Here is a 24,978-nt window from a genome sequence, read left to right as displayed (position 1 = left end):
ACACACTGAATGTGTACAACGACCACCAGGAGAGAGTTTCTTCTTAGGAATGGGAAGGCTCTTCCACTTGGGATACGTGGGAAGAAGCCCCACAGCTACAGGGAAAGAAGGCAGCTCTAAATTTGCATTTGCTGCAGAAGTAAAATGTAAGCAGTGTGGAAGGGAAGAGGCATAGCAGCTTTGCCAAAGGTGCTAGGAAATATTCGGAGCTCCTTGTGGCAGAGGAACCCAGGTCTGCACAGAAGAGCAGTGAAAACATCCCAGGAACACGAGGCAGGCGTGTTCAGAGCAGCCAGCAACAAAACCACCACCAGGATTTCAAATGGCAAATTCAGTTGGAGCCATTCTAGTAACACGTTCCATTCTACTGAAGAACAGAGAAAGCAGGATTCGTGCTCAGTGTCTCTGCCATCCCTCCGTGTTCACCCATCTCTGCTCCCCTCCGGCACCCTCCAACAGCCCAGCCTTGCTCCACAGCCTGCCGTGCTGGCCAGGCGCCTGGGCCAGGGCTGCCATGCCTGCTGGATGCAGCAGTGGGGCTCACCACCCGCCAGAGTCAGCAAGGGCAGAGCTTGGCTGCCTCTTCCCCCTCAGCGTCAGCACTAACTCATGCCTCTCACCTCCCCTCTCTGCTGAGTTTAGCAACACCACCAAAAAAATAAAAAAGTTGGAATTTAATTGTCTTTGAGACTTCTACTTGCTGGTGGATTTGGTGGGAATTAGCCAAGACACTCAGTGCTATGGGGGGCAGGGAATGGGGACAGACGAGCAGACAGACACACACCACCACCACACACACCTCACTCGCCTGGAATCCAGACTAAAAACACCCAGGCTCTGGAGAAGAAATACTCATGAAAACATTTCATAATGCTTTACCAAGGAGTGATATCAGTACCATTATCTCCATTTTATGGCTGCAGCACTGACTGGTCACGGCATGCCTTAAGTCACCCATCAGATAGCTTTTCCTGCTGGCTCTGCCATACGTCTCCTGATTGCAAGTCAAGTGCCCTGCCAGTGGAGTCATCCCAAACCGCAGGCTGCGTGAGAGGAAAGCTCTGCAGGAGTTAATACATGACTACATAAATGCTGGCTAGTCTCTTTGCAGACAGGTAGGAAAGGGAAGAAATTTAAAGGTGCAATAGAAACTAAGAAATGCAATTCTCCTTTCAAAAGGCAATACTTGCCTCTACCAGGCTCAGGGCACTAGGTGTTATAGATGTATTTCATCAAAAGGCAACGTATGGCAAGACTGGCTACAACCAGCATACACCACACAGGTGGTTGGCTTAAAAGAAGAAACAAGACAGAACCAAAACAGAAACCCAAAGAAGCCTGAGCAAGGGAGAAGGTGGGATCTGAACGCCAGCTTTCTGATCAGGCACCTTCTTAAACTCCCGGGGGACCCACTTCAAGAAACCCATAATGTTTGCACTGCGCTTCAGCTCTAGCCATGCTTAGCAGTATTCAGCCAAACCTTACTACGGTTACATTTTTACAATTTTCCATTGTTCCCTTTGCATGTGAAAAGATGAAGTAATCAAAAATTGGTCAAGAATAATTTAAATTATTCCTTTATTAAAACCATGCAACTTCCCTTGTCTTATCCCTTAGGTTTCAAATTTTGCGTATCAGAATTACTTCTTACCCAGGGAAGAATGTTCCTATCATTACATGTTGAATCTAAAAAGACTGGAAAATAGGACAGGAATTATCAGATTTACTTTTTAATACAAGAAATAGTATGAAAGAGCAGCGTGAATTGCCATTTTATTTCTCTAATTGAATATCCTCCTTTGTATTTCCTCCTTCCTTATTGTTTTCAGGTAAAGATCAAGGATACAATTTCTCCGCTGCTCCACCATAAAACAGAAGGCAAGTAATGAGCCCAGCAAGACTCGACCTCTGCCATCAGTGTCCTACCTGCTGTCAGCCTGTTCAACATCAGCAGGGTAGAAATGCCTCAGACTAGATACCACAAGCTCTCCCACACTGCTGCTATTACTAGTTTTAAGATTGATGGTCCACACAGGTAATTACATTTGTAGTGACAAACACTGCCAGAGACCGAAGTTTTTGCAGTGTTTGTTTTGAGCTGCTGCATAGCTACCACCACAAGTCACTGCATATTAATGCAATGTCAAAAAAAGTACCATGTGGTGATGCCAGGACACAGCACCGCTCTCTTTTTGTGACTTCCTTCATCAAGGTACCAAATTCTCCGTCCTGGTACACCTCTGAGCTACATTCAAATAAATCAAGTGAAAGGATGCTCTCAGAAAGGAAAGCTTTCAAGAACGCAGTGGTTTGATGCATGGGAATGGCTCCCCAGATAAGTGCTCCTCTCACCCTGCTGCAAGCGTGACCATACCGTCCACCCTGATGAGGCAGGTAGGCTGGCTGAGAGCCACATGTAGCCTCTTCGAGGGTCAAATACTGTTTAGATAAGGCGCTGGCCTGACTAAGAGCCATAAGAAAGCCCTCTACAGGCCCTGTTCCAGTGGGCCAGTTCACAGACAAACATTCACCAATCTGCAACTCCTCATCCCCCACACCATCTTCCCCAAAACAAAAAAATGGAAAGACAAAAAACCACAGAACAAAAAAAGAGATGCTTTAATATGACAAATCTTTTCTATACCAAATTCCTTGGGGGTTGCAGCACAATACAGGCACCGATGAACTCATGTGAGTGCAATTTCAGTTTCAGCAACACTGATACCGTACCAGCTTTGCACAACCACAACCAGATAGTTTAACCAGATAGTTTGCTTTGCTCTTTGCAACATTTTGAAGTCCTGAAGGACCATTTAAAAAGAAATGCCTTCACAGAGCTTAAATGCATTATGCCATAAGCCTTAAAAGACCAACCCTAACTCAATTAAGGACGACTTATCCTGCTTCCAGTTGCTCTTCTGAAGAAGCAATCACCAATGCTTTACAGGTTGCCTTTAGCACTGGCCTGATCAAACAACAGGCTTTGTGCTGGCACAGTGGTTTCACTCCTTGACCACGGATAAACACAGTTTCCTACTGCTTGGAGGCTCCAGCCCTGACATGCCAAACAGCCTTAAGAGCATGCACAGGTCAACAAGCAGGCTCAGGGCTCAAGTTTGTAACAGCAAAAAAAAAGCTATTACAGGCCTATGGGAGCCATTGGGTGCAAATGCTGGGATTCGTCCCCTGCCACTAGTAGTCCAGTGCTCTTTCATCTGCTGCTCTCCACTTTCAATCCCAATGCAGTCATTTCAGTGAACAAAAGCTCTTCCCACTCTTTCAGCTCATTTTTATACACTTAATGGGTGCAGACCTGGGAGCAAACTGGAAACTGCCAGTCCCAGTTTGACCATGGAGAAACATAAATCTGCCATTCTGCCTGAGCTGTCTTGTTCAGGTGCTCCTGACAAGATCTTATTAAGCAGCTGGAGTGAAACCAGTAACTAATAGTCATGATTTAAAACTGATGAAATACCTGTTATCGTGAAAAAATATATATGGCTTGTTGTCATGTGTGGTTTATACAAAACAGACTTTCTCTAGAAAACGGGGAGTACAGCTCAGTCTGAATCTCGCCTGCCTTATACACGCTCCAGGGGGGCAGAGCCACACACATCCCTTTGCAAGAACAAAACACATCTTTCTAGTACTAGATACACTGAGCCAGTGTTTACACACTGATCTGCTAATAAGCAGACCCAGGAATTCCAGAACATGAGATTTATATTTATTACTATTCTACATTACCACAGAATGTGCCAAGTTTGGGCACTTTAAATTATGAAGGCTGCTATTGCACGTTCCTTTATCAGTCTTTCACACAACTGTGTTACTGAAGCCTCCCGATAAGAATGTCTAAAATGTCTGCTATGTTTTAAAACAGCAAACTCTTCCTTTTCAGCCCTGACCCAACCATTTCAATCAACAAAGCTCTTTCTACTCTTTCAGAACACTGTCTGCTCACTTAATGGTTATGATCATACTGACTGTCTTGGAAACTGCTACTCCCCAAAATAATACGGCACAGCTATTTATTCATGGCAGTGGCTTGACGCGATATTTTAAGGACTACCATTTCACAATATGGAATGAAACATGGACATGCATCTTTTGACAAGAGATCTATCACACTTCAGGCATCATACACAGAACATTAACGCACCTTTTAAATGAAGAAAATCACAAAACTGTGCAACTAAAACAAACAACTTGCCAAAACCAGCATACGTTTTTGCACTTGCTTTTACATTCCCAGGCTCACTAAGATCAATGTATATATAGATAGGCATGTGTGTATGTGTGTATACATATGCATTCATTCCCAACCGTGGCTCTCAGGAAGGTGCCAGTCAGAGGAAGAACAGTCAGGAGTGTAAAAAGCCACTTCTACTATAATGAGCAAAAATAGTTTTATTTGTTGTCATTTTGGGGTTGTCAGGCTTTTTTTGATTGTTTCTTCTAAAACCTGTCTTCCGTAAGCTCAGTCAATGTCTTTGTAACAGTATTTGATAGCAAACTTAACTATATTGCAATAACTACAGCTGGAATTGAGCGTTAAAACACCAAATTATGAAAGTCACCTCTCTCTGCACTCATTTCATTCTGCAAGAATTCCACTTGGGAAGGAAAAAGGGAGAGGGAAACGCACAGCTAATTAGCGAGGTTTCACAATCTAATTCAACCTGCCAACCCATTTCTCTGCCAGTCCTGTACACGTAAATAAGGTAAAAAGCGGAAAGTCCAAGCTCTTCACACTTTCATTCCTCAGGCTCACCATTTCTGATTCTCTGCCTGGGTCCTTCTGTCTCATTCCATCCCATTCCCCACCCTTCCCAGCTTGGGAGTTCCAGACACCACCTTCAGAACCAGGGAACTCATTCACATGCAACAAAACAAACAGGACACTAGCAGCACGTGTTTTTTGAGAGCAAGGAGGCTACAGGCAGTTGTCATTCAAGACCTCCGCTAACACTCAGCCCTTCCACTGCAGTCTCAGCAAGCCACGCAAAGCTCAGTGGCTCCTGATAGCACATACATTAAACCTGCAGTAAATACCTGTGCTGCACAGCCACACAGCACAGACTCGCAGCCTTGTGTGGAGTGGGCTCAGGCGTTTCGAGGCCACGCTGCAGGGCAAGACTGTACAGACACACTTTGACTCTCACCAGTGTCAGGCAGCACCCTGCTTAGTCTAATTAGCATAATCAGAGAAGATGTAAGGGGAGAAGCAGGGCTAATTAGCCTGAGCAAAGCACCTTGTCAGCTTGGGAATCTCTGCACAGGGCTCGGATGCACAAATAGATGTACCCATCGTGACTGAGCCTTTCTCACTCCCTGCAGTCAGCAGGTATTTCATTATGCCCAAGAACTACTTACTGCTGAAGCAACGTGTCTTGTCATCTGAGAGCAGAGCGAGTGGTTCCTCAGTTCTTAATGCTGCTTTTTTAAAGTGAAGAACTGCAGGAGTCTTACAGACTGATGTATGATGCTTTCTCCCATTGCATGTGCTTAGCCAGATCACAGTTTTCCTTTGCACAATCTTTTTTGAGAGAGGAGGATCCTATTATGTTTGTCCTGTATTTGTTTTTTTCTACTTCCTTGCATAGCATTCTAGGTAGCTGAAGAGAAGGAGAGGAAGAACATGGTGCTAACAATAGCTTCACTACTTCACTGTACCTTCCCCATCTCAAAATACTCTCCAGATGGAAAGAGTTTGTTTGTAAGTAGGCAAGCAGAAGGCTGGCTGAAGAAAAGTGATAATTGCATTAGAATAATAGTAACAAGAAACCCCAGAGCTAATGAAGACTGCCTGCTTCATTTGAGAAGAGACTTCACCCTATAATGAAGACACATAAAGCTCACTCACCCTTTCTATGAATGTCATCAGGAGCAGTAGGACTGCTCACCAAGCAAAACCCCTTCAGCTGAACTGGTTTAACTGGTCAATGATAACAAGAAGGAAGTGCTTGTATTTGTAGCTCCTTGATTGCTCTGCAGGCTATCTCTCAGGTTGAATATAGATAGTTAGAAAAACATAGTAAAAGTAAAAAAGAAACCTGGTAATTTTCACTGTGGATCTAATGGATGGATCTTAACTCAGAAGGGAGTTAACGAGGACCTTACCGCCTCAAAGAGCAGCACTATGGGATGCAGACTGAATGACAAGAGGACATTATTTTGCCTTTTTTCCCCAATAAAAAGCTGATTCCTTAACCAAGTAGCTTACAGTGCATGGTTTTGCAAGTAAACAAACAAAACCCCCTCCTTTAAAAAAATGTAAAATCAACCCAAAACACTGTGAACATGAAAAGCATTAGCTCCTCCAGTGCTCTTCCTGTTCCTCCACCCTAAATGTCAAACTCACTTTGACTTCATCAGAGGTTCATCTTACCTGAGGTTTCTTTTTGTGAACTCTTTGCATTGGAAATGCTAAACCAAGCTCTTGAGAAAAGAACATTTTATTTGCCAGCGATACAAACTCCTGGCAGCTCAAGGCTTAAAGCACAGTTTTCCCTCTGCCTCCATGGTGGACACCTCACTGTTGCAAGGTATCTCCATGGTTCTGGTCACAAATGTCCACATTAGCAAAGCCAAACTACATTTTGCCCAGCTTCTTTCAACTGGCACAGCTTTCATAATGCTTTAGCAGGATTCACTGCAGTCCCAACACTGGAAGTGAGACAAAGGGAATTTATACATCGCCACCCCAATTCTGACTGAAGGTCGCCTGGCACCGAAACCCATGAATAACCTTCCTCTCCTCATCTAATGCAACCCTCACTCCCCAAGCAAATTTGCTCCTATTACTAGTGCAATAACTTGGTAATAACTTGCACTTGTGCAATACACTTGATTTGCCATAGTGGGGAGGGTTTTTCTATTATTTAAAGAGCTGCCAGGAAAATCCATTAGAAATAAAAGACTACAGCATATCAGGTTTCCTTACCCTGTCTCTAGTTCTGACATCTCAACAGGGAAAGAAGCTAAGAGCAACCCTGGCAACTCGCTGCTTTATCTTCTTCCTCTTGACCTTTGTGCCATCAGGTGTCTCTGAAACACTCATCAGTGTCTGCAGCTGGAAACACCAATGCCCATTAACAACCAGAAACAGAAAACTCACTGACAAGCAACACTGATAGCATCAATACTGCCAGTTTGTCTAAGACTATCTAACGTTCCTTCCCAGCATAAGCATCCAGGGTCAATATGCCTGGCAAGCTGCAAACAAACCTGCAATAAATATGAATGAACAAGTTGTTCAGAATAGTATTCTGCTACGAACAATTTGTTCAGAATAGTATTCTGCTACAAAGGGCTCGTGATCCCTTTTAACTAACCTACCAGTAGCAGCAGCCTTTCCTTTTGAATGCACACTCCAAGCAGAAAATGGAAAAAACCCTCCCCTCTAGGAGAGCTTAATTTATATTCTCTTCCTGCTGCTGCTGCCACAAACATGATCAGCTTTGAGAGAAGCATCAGCAGGCTACTAGATACTGTTAGGGTCACCGTGCGCACAACAAACCAGCTCACCAGTGATGCTCACTAACACAGTAGCATAATAAAGCAGCACTGAAAAAGAGGAGAGGCAGAAGAAATATTCCCACAGGCATAGGAACCGGTGTTTTGGTCAGCTTCATCCCAGACACAACTTGCAAATACTAGAGCAGCTTTCACGTTATCAATCTGCGAAGGCTGGGTTTGGTTCCCAATGCTGTTTCTTGGCTTCACTGGAAGTCTCTTGGACCAAGGAGTGCTGCAAGCAAGGACCTGAAGTCTATTCTGCTGACACCACCAAGTTACAAATCAGAGCAACCATAAGCTGCACTGTTGAACAATATGAGACTCTTTTTCTCTCATGGACCACACTGCAGCCACCCTGGTACTGTAATCATTAACAAGCGCATTCACCTGCCTTCCTTGCTGCATTTACTCGCTCCAATGCACTAGTACTGCCTGCACTTCTCTAACGCCAAATCATGAAACAAAGCTGACAGCGAAAAGCTGGGGCAGCAGTTAAAGTGACTGCCAAAGAGAAATCTGTTTGTTCAGGCAAAAGCTGTTCTCAGTCCAAACATGGGAGTCATAATCTTACAGCCATTTGCTTGGAAGACAATGAAGGGAAGGCAGAACAGACTGAGAAACTACAGCTTGCTGCAGTTAGAGAAGAGAACAATCTTTGTGCCCAGATTTCTTTGCTCTGCAGGGTAAGTTTTACAAAGCTGACAACCGGTAGCAACATGTAGTGGCCCCAGGCGTCATGCCTGCCTATCAAAGAGTTGGATTTTAGCCCTGGAGAAATTACAACTTCTCAGTTCTCTGGAAGCTGTATCAGCCGAGAAGAAAGCAGAGAGTAATGAATGACCTAACTAAAAATTATTTTAATACATGGATTGCATACTGTAAGCCATAAACAGGGGTGCGGAGAGAACTGAGGGAAGATGGGCAGGAGGAAGACATCTTGTATTTGACAAGAACAGCATGGCCACAAATTACAAAAGGCAACAAAGTGGGGCTGCTACGACAGCAAAATCACCTCCTGGAGTGGTAGGGGCTGGCACACCAAATGGAAAGTACGGATCCACCAGATAAACCCTGGAGACAAGGGAGGAGGAAGCTCAACAGTCCAGGCTGGAAAAGACAGCAGGAAAAAGGCAGGTTTGGAAGTCATGTGTCAACGAGCCATCCAGCAAGAATATGGAGAAGAGAGAGGTGAATCCAAGGAAGCTGCATGGCCGTGAACAAAAAAAGTGTTTGGTCCTGCAGTGCTCCCTGAGTGCTGGTGGCTTATGGCCCAGTCGCTGCACATCCCTTTGCAGGACTCAAAGCCACCCTGGCCACATCCCTAGTGGGTGACAGGGGCCAGCAGACACAGCCCAGCCCTCCTGCGCTGCCTATAGGTGCCCATACACTGACCGTACGGGGATCCCCACGTAGCTTGGATGCTGCGTGCCACCAAGGCAGGTTTGCCACCCATGCACAGCGGCTTCGGGGCTGGGAGAGGGGATGAGCCAACCTGACATGCAGAAACATCTGCCACCGCCTCTGCACAGACACAGCAGGCTCTGCTGTATTTCTGCAACATCCATTTTAATCCAATGTTCATCAGTTAAAATAAACTGCCAGACCGATGGCCCAGAGTCACGGTCAGAGGCTTCTTTTTGAAGCCCTGCAAGAGACCTGAACTGTTTCAGCTTCCTCTCTCAAATGTCAGCCTTGAGCCGTTCTTGTCTGGCCAGCGGAAGCATGTGATGTGAAAGAAAAGCCAGGAAACAAGACTTTCTGAATAAACATTTATTTGGTGAGAAATACTTCTGATTTTTGGCAGAGAAATGTCAGAAACCTGAAGCCCTATGTATAGCATGCCTACAGAGTGCAATTTCTATTTAAAGGGAAGCTGCAGCTGTCTGTAGCTCCTAATGAAGAATAATGCCTGGGAACAAATTACTGCCATTTCTGAGAGACATTTTTCAAATGACAACAATTCTTCCCTTTTTCCCTCTCCCTATAAATACCAAGTGGCATATACTGGGCAGTTGTTGGGAAGAACGGACACACACAGAGCTCTCTCTCTTTTGTCAGCAGCCTGGTAATTTCCATAGAAAACCATGGTTTAGCATACGGATACCAAAGCGATTCAAAAGGGAAGAGGTTCAGAAACATGAAGGCTGCATGTGTCAAAACTTCCCATTGCTCTTCCAAGGTGTGCACAGCTCACCACTGGGCATCACTTCCAACCATGCCACAAACTCAGTGTTGAGGCTCAAGGCGTGGGAGATGGCCGCTCACAGAAAACCACAAAAAAAGGCTTGCTAATGTTCAATTTTCGGCACTCGTGCATGCTTCCTGTCCGAGGGGCTGCTGCAGCAGCAGTGGGGGCAGGCAGGGGAGGTGATGCTCTGGGGAGAGGGTGCGCCGGGCTGGGCCAGCCTGGCCGGGCAGCTCAGGAAGCAGCACTGACATCAGCTCCCAGCCCTGCTGCAGGTCCAGGTGCCAGGAAAAACAGCCGGTGGCCAGAGGAGGAGTATGAATGAGATAGGACCAGGGTGAAGGGAGCAAGAAGGGCCAAGGAGTGGAGAAAGCAGGCAGCAGCTTGAAAACGGGATGGGTCCTGAGCTAAGCCTTGTGCGGCCACAGTCCACAAGACTGTCTCCCGGGCTCAGCCCTTAGGGTGGCAGGTTCCCACTGAGGCAGGCATGGGCAGCCTGCTGGAGCAAGGAGCAGGGTTGTTTACTATCCTGCCATCTGCAGTTTGCCCCAAATAAGTTACAGATATGAGATCAACTGAAGACGTTTCAGTTATTGACACATACTGGATTTAGAGATCTATTTTCCATTTCCCACAAACCGTGCCAGAGGTTTTCGTGTAAATGCAAAAAAAAAAAAAAAAAGAAAGAAGTGAAGAAATGCCTGCGAGTGAGGAACACGAAGAGCTTATTCATTGCTCCTGTCAGAATGTGTTTGTGCTTGTGTGGCTAGCACTCCAAAAAAGCTGTGGCATATGTTTTCAGGATGGAAAAAAAACCACCTCAGGATACCTAAATCCTATCAGAAAATTACAAAACTGTATGCTGGGATTCACAAGGTACCCTCCTGCTAGAGCAAAGGAGCCTCGCCTTGCTTTGTTTTTACCCCTCACTAAGTGAAATAAATGTTCCTCCTTAACAAATCCTCCTGACATCCCTTTTTCTCTCTGTGAAAGAGGAATATGGACTTGATTTGTACAACCTCTGCTATTCCAGAAATGCGCTTCATCCAAATGAGAGCAGGAGAAAGGAAGAGAGAAATTTGTACTGTTTAGTAAACAGGCAGTTTCTAGGTGGATACGAGACACTGCTCCTCATTTACTGCCCCCCTCCCTCCTCAAGAGCCCCCCTTTTGCTGAAATTTGCCTGGGTGGCAGGAGGAGGCAGTGGAAGGGATGAGAACAGCTCCTGCTCACAAGGGATGATCATTTCTGCACATCTTAAGGTGACAACAACTCATGGAAGGGAGAGCAGTATTTTTCAGTAAAATCACTGTATACCGGCATTTCCTTCAGCAGAAACACCATCACTCCTCATCCGGTATTCTTGTCTCCCTGACAGGATAAAGGAAAGAGAAGGGAGAGGAGGAGCCTTGCCGACCACCTCCTCCTTGCAGCACTGTCCTCCAAGCAGGAGCCAGGTGACAAGACAGAGTCTCAAGGAACTTTCAAATCGCAATCCATCACCTACGAACGACTCCCTGAAAGAAACCGGTCCTGGATGCCAGGGTGAGAGCCATTCTCAAAAGCACTTTCTTTCCATCATTGGTAAGAAGACTGATGCTTTTTCTGTGCAAACCTGGGCCTCACGGGTGTGATTCAGGGTTTGGTGCCGCAATAGCAGACCACCAGGCTGTGCTTTAAGTGGGCTCACGTAAAACCCTTTTGGACAGGGCAGAATGTAATAATCACACCGACAGCATCTTCGACAGATACTCCATCCCCTGTAATGGCTGACGATTGCCTCCTCCTCTCATGCAGTTTATCTGGCTGATCTGGCACACCACATACCTTAAGAGGACCCAGGAACGCTCCTCTCTGTATGAGGTGGTGCTGCTGTTGCAATAAGTGGAGGTGATTGCAACATCTCAAACAAACATCTCCTGTTATCCCAAAAGCTTTGCATGCTAGGACAGTTTTTTATTAATATCATTATTATTTAAGGCTGCCCTCCCCTGCACTAGGATGTCAGCGTGCAAAGTAAGCCCGTGTGGTTTCCAGGAAGTCTTTCCAAGTGTGGGAATAAGCTGATATGGCCACGTCTGCTTGGATACATAGACAGTGCGAAGCTCCAGGTCTCAGAGGCCCCTTATTCATCTCAATGAGTTACTAACTTGGCAGTATAGTGGTACTAACAACTAACAAGTCCAAATGTCAGCTTTAACAATTCCACCATAGATCAAAGCATGCAGGAAAGGGGAGAGATGATAAAGATTTTTCAGTCTTCTCTAACATTTATTTTGCAAGTAGCTCTTGGGAAAGCTGCACTGCTTAGACTCTGTCTCAATCTGCTTCCCAAAGCCTGAACCCAAAGGGAAAAGCAGAGCCAAGGAGGGCATCCAGCTTTCAGGGAGCTAGAAGGTATGCCCAGCAGTCAGAAGAAATACTTATATTTACTAAATTTATGGAAAGTGCAAAAACTAATTTGCTCAAACTGGAAGAATCTGCAGCTGTTTTATCACTACTAATGTCTTGAAGGGCCATCGCATACTTTGGACATAAGGATTTAAATACTAACTCACCTAATTTTGAAAATCCCAAGGTTCCTTCTTCATTCAAAAATAACGATTATTCTCAAACCAGGAAGGCAGAGAATTCTTGTTTTCCTCTGTTTGTAAGGATGTTTACATTTGATCTGCACATTTGCCCACTTCGACCCAGAAAAGCAGTGGGCTTCATGTAAAAAACAATGAACATAAAAATATTTATGCCTTTTCTTTAGCCGTCCCTCATGGGAACAGTTTCTTTTGTTAAATGCCACATGTGGATGAGGATCTTAGTTGTATGCCTGTGTTTCCCTCTGAAAGGTGTGCTACTCTAACTTCCATGAACACAAACCTCTGAGAGGAGCACTTGTATTGAAAATACTCAAATTAATATAATAAACTGATCAAAGCAATTTGAGTTTGGAATACCAGGCATAAATAACCACATTTGCATTCCCCTAATTTGAAAGTGGCCCAATAATATCAAACATTATACAAGCAGGTATAAAACTCCTGAATCTGACCTGTAGATTGCTTAACTGATATCCATAATATTTTCCACTCTTATTAGGCTACACAATCACAAGGCATTCAAATGCAGTCTTAAGATATTTAACCAAAAAGCAGTAATAATGTTTTAAATAACCATAGCAGTCCAAGGAAAAGAAACCCAGCGGCTTTCCTTAGACACCACCACTCTGCCCTTGAAGACATTAAAAGAAAGAAAAAAAAAGAGAGGGAGAGAAATTCAAGTCTGGCTTTGCAGCCCAATCCAAACACACCTGCCTTTGTTTTCAGAACAAAAAGATGCCCAGTACATCACAGGGAGGGGAGCAGACACTACAGTGCAGATACCACCCCCCAAAAGACACAATTGCAAGTACTTGTTATCACTGCTAGGAACTCACAACATTCACTACGTTCTTCTTCGGGGAATTCTGGATTATCCTTTAGCATGAAGATTTTTCAGAAGCTGCTGGATTGCTCACAGGTCCTCACTGGCTTTCTTCTTTCAAATAAAGTAAGATGGAGCTGTCAAAGAAAAGCAAAACAAAGTAAGAAAGGAAAGCAAGGAATAAAAAAAGTAAAACCCATAAAGCTGCTTAGCAAATGAACAATTGATTCCTCAATCTCCTTGAAGCAAATGCATTTTTAATGAGCTCCCACAATGGAGATTCCAGTACAGAATGCATGTACATCAAACACTGATCTAGGATAGGAAGAGTCATTTGCTCCGTACTTCATATTACCAACAATTAAAACCCAGTTCAGAGTTGCTGAGGCAGATACATAATTAAAATAGTTCTTGGATACTTCTGTTGCCATAACAAGAGGACGGACGAAAAAACTACTCAGGGTTGTTTTGAAAAGTGTCTGCAAACAAAGACCACGGTGTGCAGAGAGATCCACACAGAAAGATTTTTGTTCTCAATGAATTCCTCTAAGGGGACACAAACACCTATTTCTGTAGTTATCTATAATATTGCAACAGAGTAGTACTGAAACCAAAAATAACACACACACACACTTGCTGTTCCTCAGTAGGAAGTATTTTTCACACCTGAGATTTTTAATATCGTGCAGATTCTTTCATACTTATTTTTTGACTGGAATTTCTTTGTGGACCAACTCTTAATTTTTTTTACCTACTGTACAAGGTATCAGACTATCCTCAGCTTGGGCCTGAGAAAACTGCTCTGCTTCATTTTTATGTGAACCCTACAAAGAATACTAAAATAGTGTATTTCCACAGGGCCCAAATTGAACATTTTTTTCTGTCAGCCAGGTTCCCATGGTCTACCTGTACTTCCTAAAGTCTTAGTTTCACTTTGTGCCACAAACCTTTCCTATCTCCTTGACATAAGGCTCCCCAAACATTTCACATGTAATTTCAGGATGCGTGCCCATGGATCCCATCCTGTCAGTGCTATGGTGGAAACCACGTCCCTGAACCGAAAACACACACAGGACATAAGTCTACACCTGAGACAGTACAAGCTCCCTTACTTTCAGTGGAGGAAACTAGGCAATCTAGAAAATGATTAATTTGACCTGTCTTAAGCATCTGCTTTAGGACAGAATGAATCACTCTCTAGAAAGGTCTGCTGCTCTCCCTCCATAAAGTGAGTCTAGACACTGAGCTCAGATTAGATGGCTACAGATGAATGCAGATGAATCTCACCCTACGTGATGGCAGGAAACAAGTCAGACAGATGGACAGGAGCAGTTCATGGGTGAAGAGCAGAGGGAAGGCAATGCAATGACAACTATTCAAAAAAGTTTACAGCCCTGAGACTGTCTGTTTTAGTCAAACATACAAAGCAACGACGACGTTGCTGACGTACTCGCAGAGGCGTAGCCCTTGGAGAAGCCGGTAGTGCTGTTCTTCCAAAACCTTCCAAAACCTGAACCAGTATTTGCCCAGGTGATCCAGCTTTGGGGTAGGATTACTGGTTTTACCGGCTGAGGCTTAGCTCTCACAGAGCAGTGAGTGAAGCAGAGTCCAGATGGTTGGACTCTCCAAGGCACGCTGGCAATGATGATAGTGACCACTAGTCTCAGTTATGTGTCTTTGTCCCCTCCCTCATGGACTGTAGTAATGCAAGATACCCATTACAAAAGTCTTCACGGCTTAAGAAACTTGCAGTTGGAAGTACAACAGCTGTGTGACAGAGGCACTGCAACCCCAAGATCCTTGAGATACCCAGGTCCTGGCTACACTTCCAGGACTCCGGTCAACAGCTTCTCTCCTCTACTAAAATGGGACTCTGGTGCTTATCAGACAGACGCACACCATCAGGCATGATCTCACAAGCTTTGTAACTTCAGAACGCAGACCAAAAAGAGAAAGAAAACCCAAACCTACTTTTAAGTCAGCCCTCAAAATTTTGCTTAACACAAACCAATTTTTCAATCTGCTTATTTCTTCTTTAAACTACATGAAACTCAGGACTGGAAAATAAAAATCCACAACCAAGCTCAAAATACTGAAAATATTTTGTTTCTAAGTGTTAACATTTTGTTTCTAAGTGTTAAAATGAAACACGTCACCATTTTCAAAATTATTTGGTTTTTTCCCCAATAATTTGGCAATCCAAAAATCTAAAAATTCAATTTGTTTCATCTTCATCTCTTGCCATTCAACATGCAGGGGAACCTGAAAACGGAATCCAAAGGAGTACGAGAAAATATTTAACATTTCTGCCATAATTAGATTGCTTCCAATTACTTTTAGTAAGACCAGGGAAGTTTACTCCATGCACACCTCAACTCCCATGTCAGATTTTGTAGCTCCTGCTTGCACAGGCTCCTCTGAGCCTCCCTGGGGAGTCACCTGCATGCAACACTGAGCTGAAATCCACCACACTCCGTCCTTCCACGAACTTCAACAGGCAAGATTAGGATTTTGATTCTGTTCAAGTTAAACAAGGCTCAAATTGCCTGTACTGGAGCTCCAACCACCGAAACAGGAGCAAGTGTTGCATGCTAACTCTGCCGTTACCTTGCTGTCAGTCTGGAATTTGTCTTGCAGACCCCTGCTGTCACGTGGACATGGGAACAAGTCACAAGCAGCATCTGTGCGACACAGTGCAGTGGTGCTCTGTGGCAGACACCCATCTCCATGCAGTCTTATTTCATAGGAGAGATGACATGAAGCAAGACAGCCTACCTCTCCGGGAAAAAAAGGGAGAGAGACTTTGTATTTACCATAGGGTGCCTTTGCACTGCACACACAGCCGCTTATTATGGAGCAGATGATTCGCTATAGTTTCACAAGCTAGTTTAATCTGCTACAACTTGCACATTTGACCTTACCCGTAGGCGCTTCTTTTTGCAAGGGGCAAGGCACGTCTGCCTGCAAATGTTCCCAGATGTTTTTATGCTTAAGGTTTAAAGACAGCAGAGTACAACCTTCCGGACGCACAGGGAGATACTGAAGCACAATCCTCGCCTGAAAGGCAGAGTACTCATTCCCTAATTGAGACAATCTTTTTGCTATGCAGATGTGACCAGCTGCTCTTCTTGGAATATACAAAAGAGTCACAACTTGGAGGGACCATCAAGGAAGGCTGGTTTGCAGTACAACTAGGTTTTAACCAGGCTTTGCAACTGAAGTTTCAATGTGATCAATGAATCCTTATCACACACTTTAAGGCTATGGTGAAGCAGTATCACGCTTACTGATCACATCTCAGCTATACATGGGAAGTGTTACACAAGGAAGCTGTTGTTCATGGTCCTACAACATTACGGTTATTCAAACATCACAGCATAGCCCTGCCTTTGAGTGCTAAAAAGGACATTGAGTTGAGAGATTAGAAGTGTAACCGAGAGATGAAGAGACCTCAAATCAAAGAACATGGAAGTACTTCTTGGGAGTATTTAAGATAGTAAAATTGGACCCCAGGGCAATCAACATGTAAGAACCACAGTACAAGCGAGCAACTGCAAATTGGCAAAACTGAAAACCAGAAGTCAGCTCTGTGCAATACCCTGTGTTTATTCCACGAAAAGGTCATGCTCTCCATCTTGCTTTGAAGAGCAGGCAGTGAGAGATTACTGTTTTTCTAGCCCTTTCCTGCAGGTTTTTAATTGCCATTCCTTGCTCTCTTGCATCATGTCATTCGGTTTTCCTAATTCACAAATCAGCATAAGCTAATAAAAATGTTTAAGAGATGGCAACGTTGCTCCCAAATTGTTTCGTTGTTTGCTATTATCCCACAACTAATCCTTCAACTCAAATAAAACCGTAATTCATTTCCTCCTTTATTCTCCCCTCTGCCCGAAACAGTTTTAGACAGGTTCAGTCCTGCCCCACCACAAATGGGAAAGGCGAGGTTGCATCTTCCTGGAGCATGTGCGATTTCAATTACCTAATGTGCATATCATCTATCATGTCAGGAAAAAACTTCTAAATTATTTTCAACAGGTTTTGCTGATTTTACACATAGAGAAAAAATTCTAATGGAAACAAACAAACAAACAAAAAAACCCACCCTAACCCATAAACCAACCAAAAATTAACTATCTTTCAGATTTCAAGTTAATAAAAGCTTCTCGACACCAGCCATGCCAAGCTTTACCCATCTGAAAATCTCATAACAATTTGAAAATCTCATCACATCTAGTGTACAAAGGCTGCTCCTGATGGGGTCAAGTCATCTTTACATCAATTGTTCTGCTAGTGTAAAAAAGACTTACATCACAATTTCAAACACACTTTAAGGCTATGGTGAAGCAGTATCACCTTAGCACAAAATGGGATTTGTTTGCATAAAGCAGGCAGGCATCACTCTGATTTTTGTTTAGCATCCATTCCTCATCTCAAGCTTGATTCTCCACAGCTTTGTCACATACACAAGCACTTCCCATGGCTTTGCATGTGGTCCATAGTCAAGTGTCCAACTTCACAAGGCATTACACCTGCTCTGTGCAGCATGAATAACTGTATCTGGCTTTAAGGGAATAGTAAATCAAGTTGTCGGTACTTGGCATACCCTGCAGGACCTAAACCAGAAAACCATGCAGACCATGGGGGTCAGACAAGGAAGCAATCCATCCTGCCCCACAATCTGCAGCAGGGGGAATAATTCATGTATGTGACCTTCCCCAGCACTGTGAACACATCCATGGGCTGTGCCCCAGCCCAGCACATCTTTCCTGTGTGAATGGCACTGCCAGTGTGAGTGCTTACTCACTAGGAGAATGAAGTGTTGCTGGATGGGAGCACCTGTCTGCAACCAGCAGGCAGACAGCACCAGCACGTGAGGCTGAAGGGGTAAGGCTGCAGCTCACAGCCTCCAGTGCAGGAGCCACTGCTGAAGATGACTGATGGTTCTGCACAACTAATGTTAACTGTTAGTCATCTAAAAATCGGTGTCCCAAGATTTAATCTAAAAAAACATTATTCATCATTATTTCATCCACAGCAGGTATTTTTCATGACTTAAGGTTCAGGAAAACTGCTTGTCATTTTAGCAACCTATGCAAGCACACTGGGAATGGGATTTTTCAGCCCTGCTCACTGGATATCCATCCTTCCAAACCTATTATCTGGAAACCATGGAAGCAACTTTGTTCCCAGAGTGGTCCCCACTGCTCTCGTTACCCTATCCCTAACCCAAACACCTTCAAACGAGCAATCAATCGGAAAACAGATGAAGGTTCAACACCATGGGGGCAGTTGTATATATGAAAACATGGATGCCAGCTTGAACTCACACTCTGTTTACATGATGCTTAATAACAATACAAATTTGACCAGCACATCTGAGACATCCCCTTTATACAAATAACATCAATCACAACCATACCCTTTATGTACTTACTGGTAATTGTTATATAATATTAAATATTATGTAGTGATAACTGTTATTACCAGTAATACCCAGTTTCTCCAACAAGACTTGAGGTTAAACTGTGCTTAGCCCTGTGCTTAGTTCCTAAGTTCTATGAGATTTCCCCCCTAACGAGAGCGTAGCATAAGACATTAAGAGAGCAAGTAAAGAGGTGGGCAGGGGTTGCCACACACGATGCCACCAGGTGAAAAGAAAACTAACAGAATCATGTCTAGACTGTTTTGTCTTAAGAAGCAACAGTACAGAACTGGAAGAAAAAACCTCACAAATACCTCCTATCAGTTGTCAATGTATTTTTCAATAAAAATCCATCACCCCATTAACATCCCTGTTTTATATATATCCCTATTATATATTATCCTTATAACATAAGCACCCCCTATTTGCCACTTTCTCATGGCTGTCAAACCAGGAATAGTGGGAGGTGGGGGGGATTTCAACTCAGATTTACATTTTTCTTAGCATGCCAACTTTCTTCATTCTCGCACAGGGGTTTTAAGTACAAACAACTCTATTGTCTGTGTGTTTGTAACAAAGTCATTCCTACAGGTCTTCTGTGCAGAAAAGATTGGAAAAAGAATGCGAACGGTCCATAATAATTCAGGCTCAGAGCCAGTTATGTTGAACAGATATAAGCAATAAAAATAACCACTCTGGATGTTTCTGTTACATGACAAGTATTTCTCTTTTTCTTTTGTGGAAGCTATTATGCAAAAAATGCAGCTCAGCCCTGAGTTGAGACAATGAGCCTCCTGCGTATTTGAAGAACTGCAGCACTCTTGTAACTTGTTGCAGACGAGAACGAGCTCAAGGGCTAGGCCTTCCTTACACGTACGGCCACAGCTCTCCCGCAAACAAACAGTGTTAAGGGGGAATCCAAATGCCCTGAGCCCCAAAGCACAGCAGCACCAAAACCACGGGCTGAGGTTCTGTTTATTTGCAGTATTTTAACAAGCCAAAGAGAAAACCACCTGAAAAAGACAGTTCAGTGGGTTGCAGCACTAACAAACACCAGCAAAAAGGCTTGATCTTTGCTGGCAGCAACAATCCCAGCAGGTGCCCACCATACCAGTTCCCTGGTGCCAGTAAGAATTGAGCTGGGGCCTCACTGGGCTCAGCCACAGCTTCCCACAGCTATTCATCTGCCTACTTACACAAAGCTCTCAGGGAGCAGCTTCCCTGTAGCCTCTACCCGTGCAGCAGGGTGGGTTGAAGAGGACCCAAGTAACAGGAGCCGCCAGGCTGGGGACACACACATGGGTGCAGGCACAAACAATGCCACCACGTGAGCCTTGCTTCCTTAGGAAGCCAGCCCAGAACCCACCCTTAACCTTCTCCCCGCTTCCAGCGTGGCCACATCTTCTGTGCTGCTGATGCAACGTGAAACAGTGCTGGAAAACAAAGGCACTATTGAATAACTTTTTTGCAGGATTAAGATGACGATGCTAGCTTACAACCGAGATTTCAACGATTTCAACACTGAGTGCTAAGTAACAGGAACATGGCTTGGCAGTAAATCCAGAGATTACCTGTTGAAACATTAATGGCAAACACCTTTTGATGTGGGGTGCTTTATGTGGTGCAAAAGCCAGCACTGTAATTATGCATTTCCTTTCTATGAATCTAGTATTTAAAAGTAAAGTATTACTTGGGGGGGTGCGCACGCGTATGTGCGTGTGTGTGCATGTGTGTGTGTGTGTGTTACAGGAAATACTCTACAGCTGAGCCTGAGATTTACCAGCATAGCTGCACGTAGTAAATCTGCAACAGGGGACCTCAGCCGTTTCATTCATCATGCACCAAGCAGAGGGCTAAAACAATTGCCACACTTAAGACAAATGCCAGCATGAGTCATACCAGCCGGAGTGCAAACATGTTTGCTGTTGGGTGACTCAGAATATCACATCCTGAATTCACAAACCTTCCTATAAATAATAATTTCCGAAATTGTTGCATTTCTTTAATACAACGCAATTTTAAGTGTGGTGCCAAATCTATAAAGGCTCGCCTGACTACAAAGAAAATGTTTTTCCCCTCTTCCCTTTTGTTCCTGATCACATGTACCTAGCTGTGAGTAGTAGGCTGTCTATGGTGACTGAAGTAGTAAGTGCATCGATTCATACCCAATAAAACACAAATATGGCTCAAAACAGGTGACAAATGAGAGATACCCCCTCAAAAAAAAGAAAAAAGGGAGAGAACTAAACACAAGCCATAGGTCCTTTCACTTAGTGCATATGCTTTCTACATCAGGACTTTCTCTAATTCTGACATGCTTTAGCATGTTCAGCATTCAGAGAAAAGGAACGTCATGCTGGCACGGGACACAGACCAGCTGGAGAAAAGGGGTGAGAAATGCTGGAGAAGCGGTGAGCAAGGCTGTGGCAGCATGCTGCACTCAGGCAAGGAGGGACTGGGGGCTGCCACACTTGCTAGTGTATGTACACACAGCAAAAGCACAGCCCCTGCTTCACCGAGCACTCAGCCTCAATACAGCATACAGCCATCATTCCTTCCCAAAAATAAGAACGTACTCGGTAACAAAACTAATGCACTGTAATAATTGGTAATGATTATCTATGACTGCCTTTAATTCAGGAACGCATCTGAATCAGAAGTCCCACAAGTGCCTTTTGAAACAGGGCTGAACTTAGGGATATGACCAAATTTATTCAGGAGAGCGCTGATAAAGTGTGATGTCTCTGCAAGCACAGGAAAAAAAAATTGTGATTTTGTGTAAGGTTGTGGGGAAGGTGTTTTTAACTTGATTTTCAGTTAGGAATGTATTCTTATCTTACACGAAACGGAATTCATACACATACAAATCTCCTTACATCAAATCAAGACAGTCTTGCTTTCTCCTAATTGTTTTGTGAAATAACCACTCAGAAGTTCATTTCTGTTACCTTTTTCAGGCAAAATAAGAGGCCTTTTAGAGAAATTTTATTGCTAAAACAATGAAATTCTCCTGGGAACGACTTCGTTATGGAAATGAAGTGACAGCTTCTTTTATCTAGCCAAGCAGCAAGTCTGCATTTATAAAAGGCATTCTGTGCACGAAGTACAGTGAGTGGGAGGACGTGAAAATGCTATTTTTAATCCAGATTTCAGCGTTCCTTCCATACAGATCTCCTGGAATAATAACAGCAACAACAATAATGATAATTAATAATGCCAAAAAAGGAGTACTGTCTTAAAGGTGAGTGGCATGTGAGAAAGGAAATTGTAGTTAAGGACTTGGAAGATTTAGGGACAAATACAAGGTTCTTTCAAATAAACTGGCATTGCGCCATGAATTTCACAGGATTGGAAATGTGCCCCCTAAATTTTATATTGTAATTTTTAAAAAAAGACAATAAATTATCATTATGTGCAACATATGCTGCATCTCTACCATTTGTTTTCATGCAGCAACTGTCATTTTCAGAAACACCACTAAATAAGAAGTTAACTGTGGAGCTGATGCTGTCACTGTGTTTGGGTAAGTGACCATGCCAGCTTTTAGACTTGGGGAAGAAAGCAAACCTTGAGAAAATCCAGGGCCAGGCAATGTTTTCAAATGCAGTGAGAACAAGGGTAGGATGCAGACTTTGGCCTAAAGCTTAAAAAAAGACACTGGAAAGATCCTTTTCTGCTTTGCTGACCTTTGCCCCTGTCCCTCAGGACACCGTTACAGAGTTGAATTAACGCATACAGCAAGTGTGGGACATATTTTGCCTCTCTACCAGGAATACACCAGTTTCAGTGATCCTGGCATGTAATTATCCAAGGGCAGAAGTTAACCCTGATTATCAGAAGATTGTTATTCAGTTGTGTTATCATCTACCAGTGGTAATTAGGACAAGCCTTTGCATTTCACACCTAATAAAAATTAACAAGAATGAGCAGGCTGTAACAAAATGCATGTGAGGCACACACATGCCGAGGTGCAACGCGAGACCTGCTGGTGCGATCGCACTTGGAGTAACCCCACCACTGGGAAGCCCCTATTTCATGCGAAATTAAGAGTAAGCTGGAGAAATCACACATACTGTCTCTCCCTCTCTTACACTCAGAGGCTCTAACACAGAAACACGCTGGAGTCTGGCACTGACTCATGTTTCAAACTCGGGAGCAACCCCCAACACGCGCGCCTGCACACAGAGCCCCTACACACACCCAGCTCCTGCACATCCCCTGTCTTGTGCTGCTGCCACAAGGCACCAACCTTGTTCAAGTGATTTCCCTCCATGGTTTTAGTCCACTGCAGAACCTTCATCAGCAACAGCATGAAACGTGCAGGAACCAGCACCCTTGGCATGCTACCCCCCACACACCCCCCACCCCAGTGCAAAATCAGCCACCTAACTACTCTTCCAAAAGCCATTGTTTAAGGGCCATTCAGGGCATGTCTGGAGGCACTTCCACTCTCTCACCCTCCTACAAGACAAATCTTCATGCCCTTAACCTTTATTTGCCTTTTATACAGTAAAATTCAAGTCTATTAAAATACAGAATTCCAATTTGATATTTTGATCACCTCCATCTGCTTCATGGGAAACGTATGGTGCTAAGAGAGAAAAAAAATACATAGGACTGGAATAAGTTAGCCCTGTTTTCCTTTTTTGTCCATTGCTTGCTGCCAAACACGCTTGCTGCTGGTCAATTGCCTAGCTTGCTGCCAGTGAATGCTCAGCTGGGCACGTCACCAATGTTTAACCCTCAATAAAATTAAATCCCAATAATACTTTGCACTCATTTAGGGTTTTAGATATTACAAACATTGTAAAAAAAAAAAAAAAAAAAAAAGAAAAATTAACTGCATACTCCGTAACACCCCTGCAAGGTAAGTTGATATTATTATTCATACCTTATGCAAAGGGGAATTTCACTGGAGAAGAGATAACTGACCTGCTCAAAGCTATGCAACACAGGTCCTCCTGTTTCCTGGTTCTCACCTCATTCCAACAGACCAGTTTCGGCCTTTCCTGAAATTCAGAGAGAGTTAAGAGCCCTGCCTTCATTTCTGCCTCTTTCGGCTGCATGGGTGGCATGAGAGTGGTCCCTGGTTTCATCGGCTTGCAGTGGGACCAGAATCAACTGGACCCACAGCACTCCCGTTTCCACCTCCCTGCATCAAGCAAGGATTAGCAGCAGAAAAGAATTTGGTCTGTGGGAACATTATGAGCCCTTTTCGCAAAAGGAAACCAAGTTTTAGCCTCTGCAGACGCCTTCTAGTACTGCAGGAGGGATAGTAGAGGACTCAGCAGTGTACATGTACTGCACGCTGCTCCTCATACTCCCCCTCCCTTTCCCCTCAACTACAAAAAAGGGTAAGGCTGAATAAACAAAGGTTTTATCCAGAATAAACAGCAGCAGGGCAGGAGCAGTGACCACTGCCTGCTCTGGTGGGCTGCAGCCATCCCTGCCAACCATCACGTGGCAGAAAAGGCCACGCTGAGATTGCCTGCAGCTGGCACTGCTGCTGGCATGTTGGATGGACCTGAATTTTTTAACCACCACTTTGAGGTGAAAACCCTCATGTCACAGGCTGGACAACAGACTAATGTACTCAGAGATCCTGTTACACCACCAGCTGTTCATCCTGCACCGCTGCCAATAGCCACAGCGTAGGTGGGACCCAACCACGCTTATTACGTCAGAAATCACAGGTTTTCTACCTGTAAAAGACTATGTGCAGTGATACGATTAAAGCAGAAACCTTACCTGCTAGCACTGTGGATGTAATTATCCTAGTTAAAAAATCAGGCTTTTACTGGCAAAGCTCATCCCAGTTCACAGGCCAAGTAAGCCCTACCTTCGATCAAAGCAGTTAGATTGGAAAAGCACTTGAATGTCTTGATCAGCTCCATGAGCTAAGACAAGGCTTAAGTAGAGAAGGTTATCCCACCTAACCTCTCACTTTTAACCATGTTTGTTTGAGTCAGGGCCAACTTACTATAACCATATGCTCAGCTCTAGCTGCAGGTTTTGATTGCCCTGAAGTGCTAGCCCAAGCCAAAGCCTCTTTAGCCACCCCAACTAGGAGTGCCGTCACCCCGCAGATCAGCAGATGAGCTCCACGGTTTAAGTGGATTAGCTGTGCTGAACAACCCTGCTACATCCAGTCCTCGTGTCGGCAGCACTGGAGCTTCAATCAGCAATGATCTTACATGCAGCTCTGGGAGGTTTTGCTGCAGAGGACAGAGCTGGGCTAACAACAAACCTGAGCTGTCCCCAGGCCCTGGGAGAAACACAGGCTTGCAGTTTGGGCTCGGTGGGCACCCCAAGGGGCTCAGTGAGACAGAAGTGTCCACGATGACTGCCCCTTCCCACACCCTCTCTGGCACCAGGGTTTGGGGTTGGCTTCCCACTACAGTGTGCAACTAGGATGAAAAATATCAGCCTGACA

General features: G+C 44.2%; 1 protein-coding gene across 6 annotated transcripts in view; it reads right to left on the bottom strand.

Moving 5' to 3' along the window:
• ATXN1 (ataxin 1) overlaps positions 1-24,978 on the bottom strand; it is a 218,873-nt gene that overhangs the window by 73,193 nt on the left and 120,702 nt on the right. For all 6 annotated transcript variants that reach the window (XM_037380537.1, XM_037380532.1, XM_037380538.1 and 3 more), the window contains one exon: positions 13,137-13,260. The gene's annotated coding sequence lies outside the window, so the exon portion shown is untranslated. The remainder of the gene's footprint in view (positions 1-13,136; positions 13,261-24,978) is intronic.

Source organism: Falco rusticolus, chromosome 3 (genome assembly GCF_015220075.1).
Source record: "Falco rusticolus isolate bFalRus1 chromosome 3, bFalRus1.pri, whole genome shotgun sequence".
In the NCBI taxonomy this organism is placed as follows: domain Eukaryota; kingdom Metazoa; phylum Chordata; class Aves; order Falconiformes; family Falconidae; genus Falco; species Falco rusticolus.
Note: the sequence above shows the minus strand (reverse complement) of the source record. Positions and strands in the feature narration are given on the sequence as shown.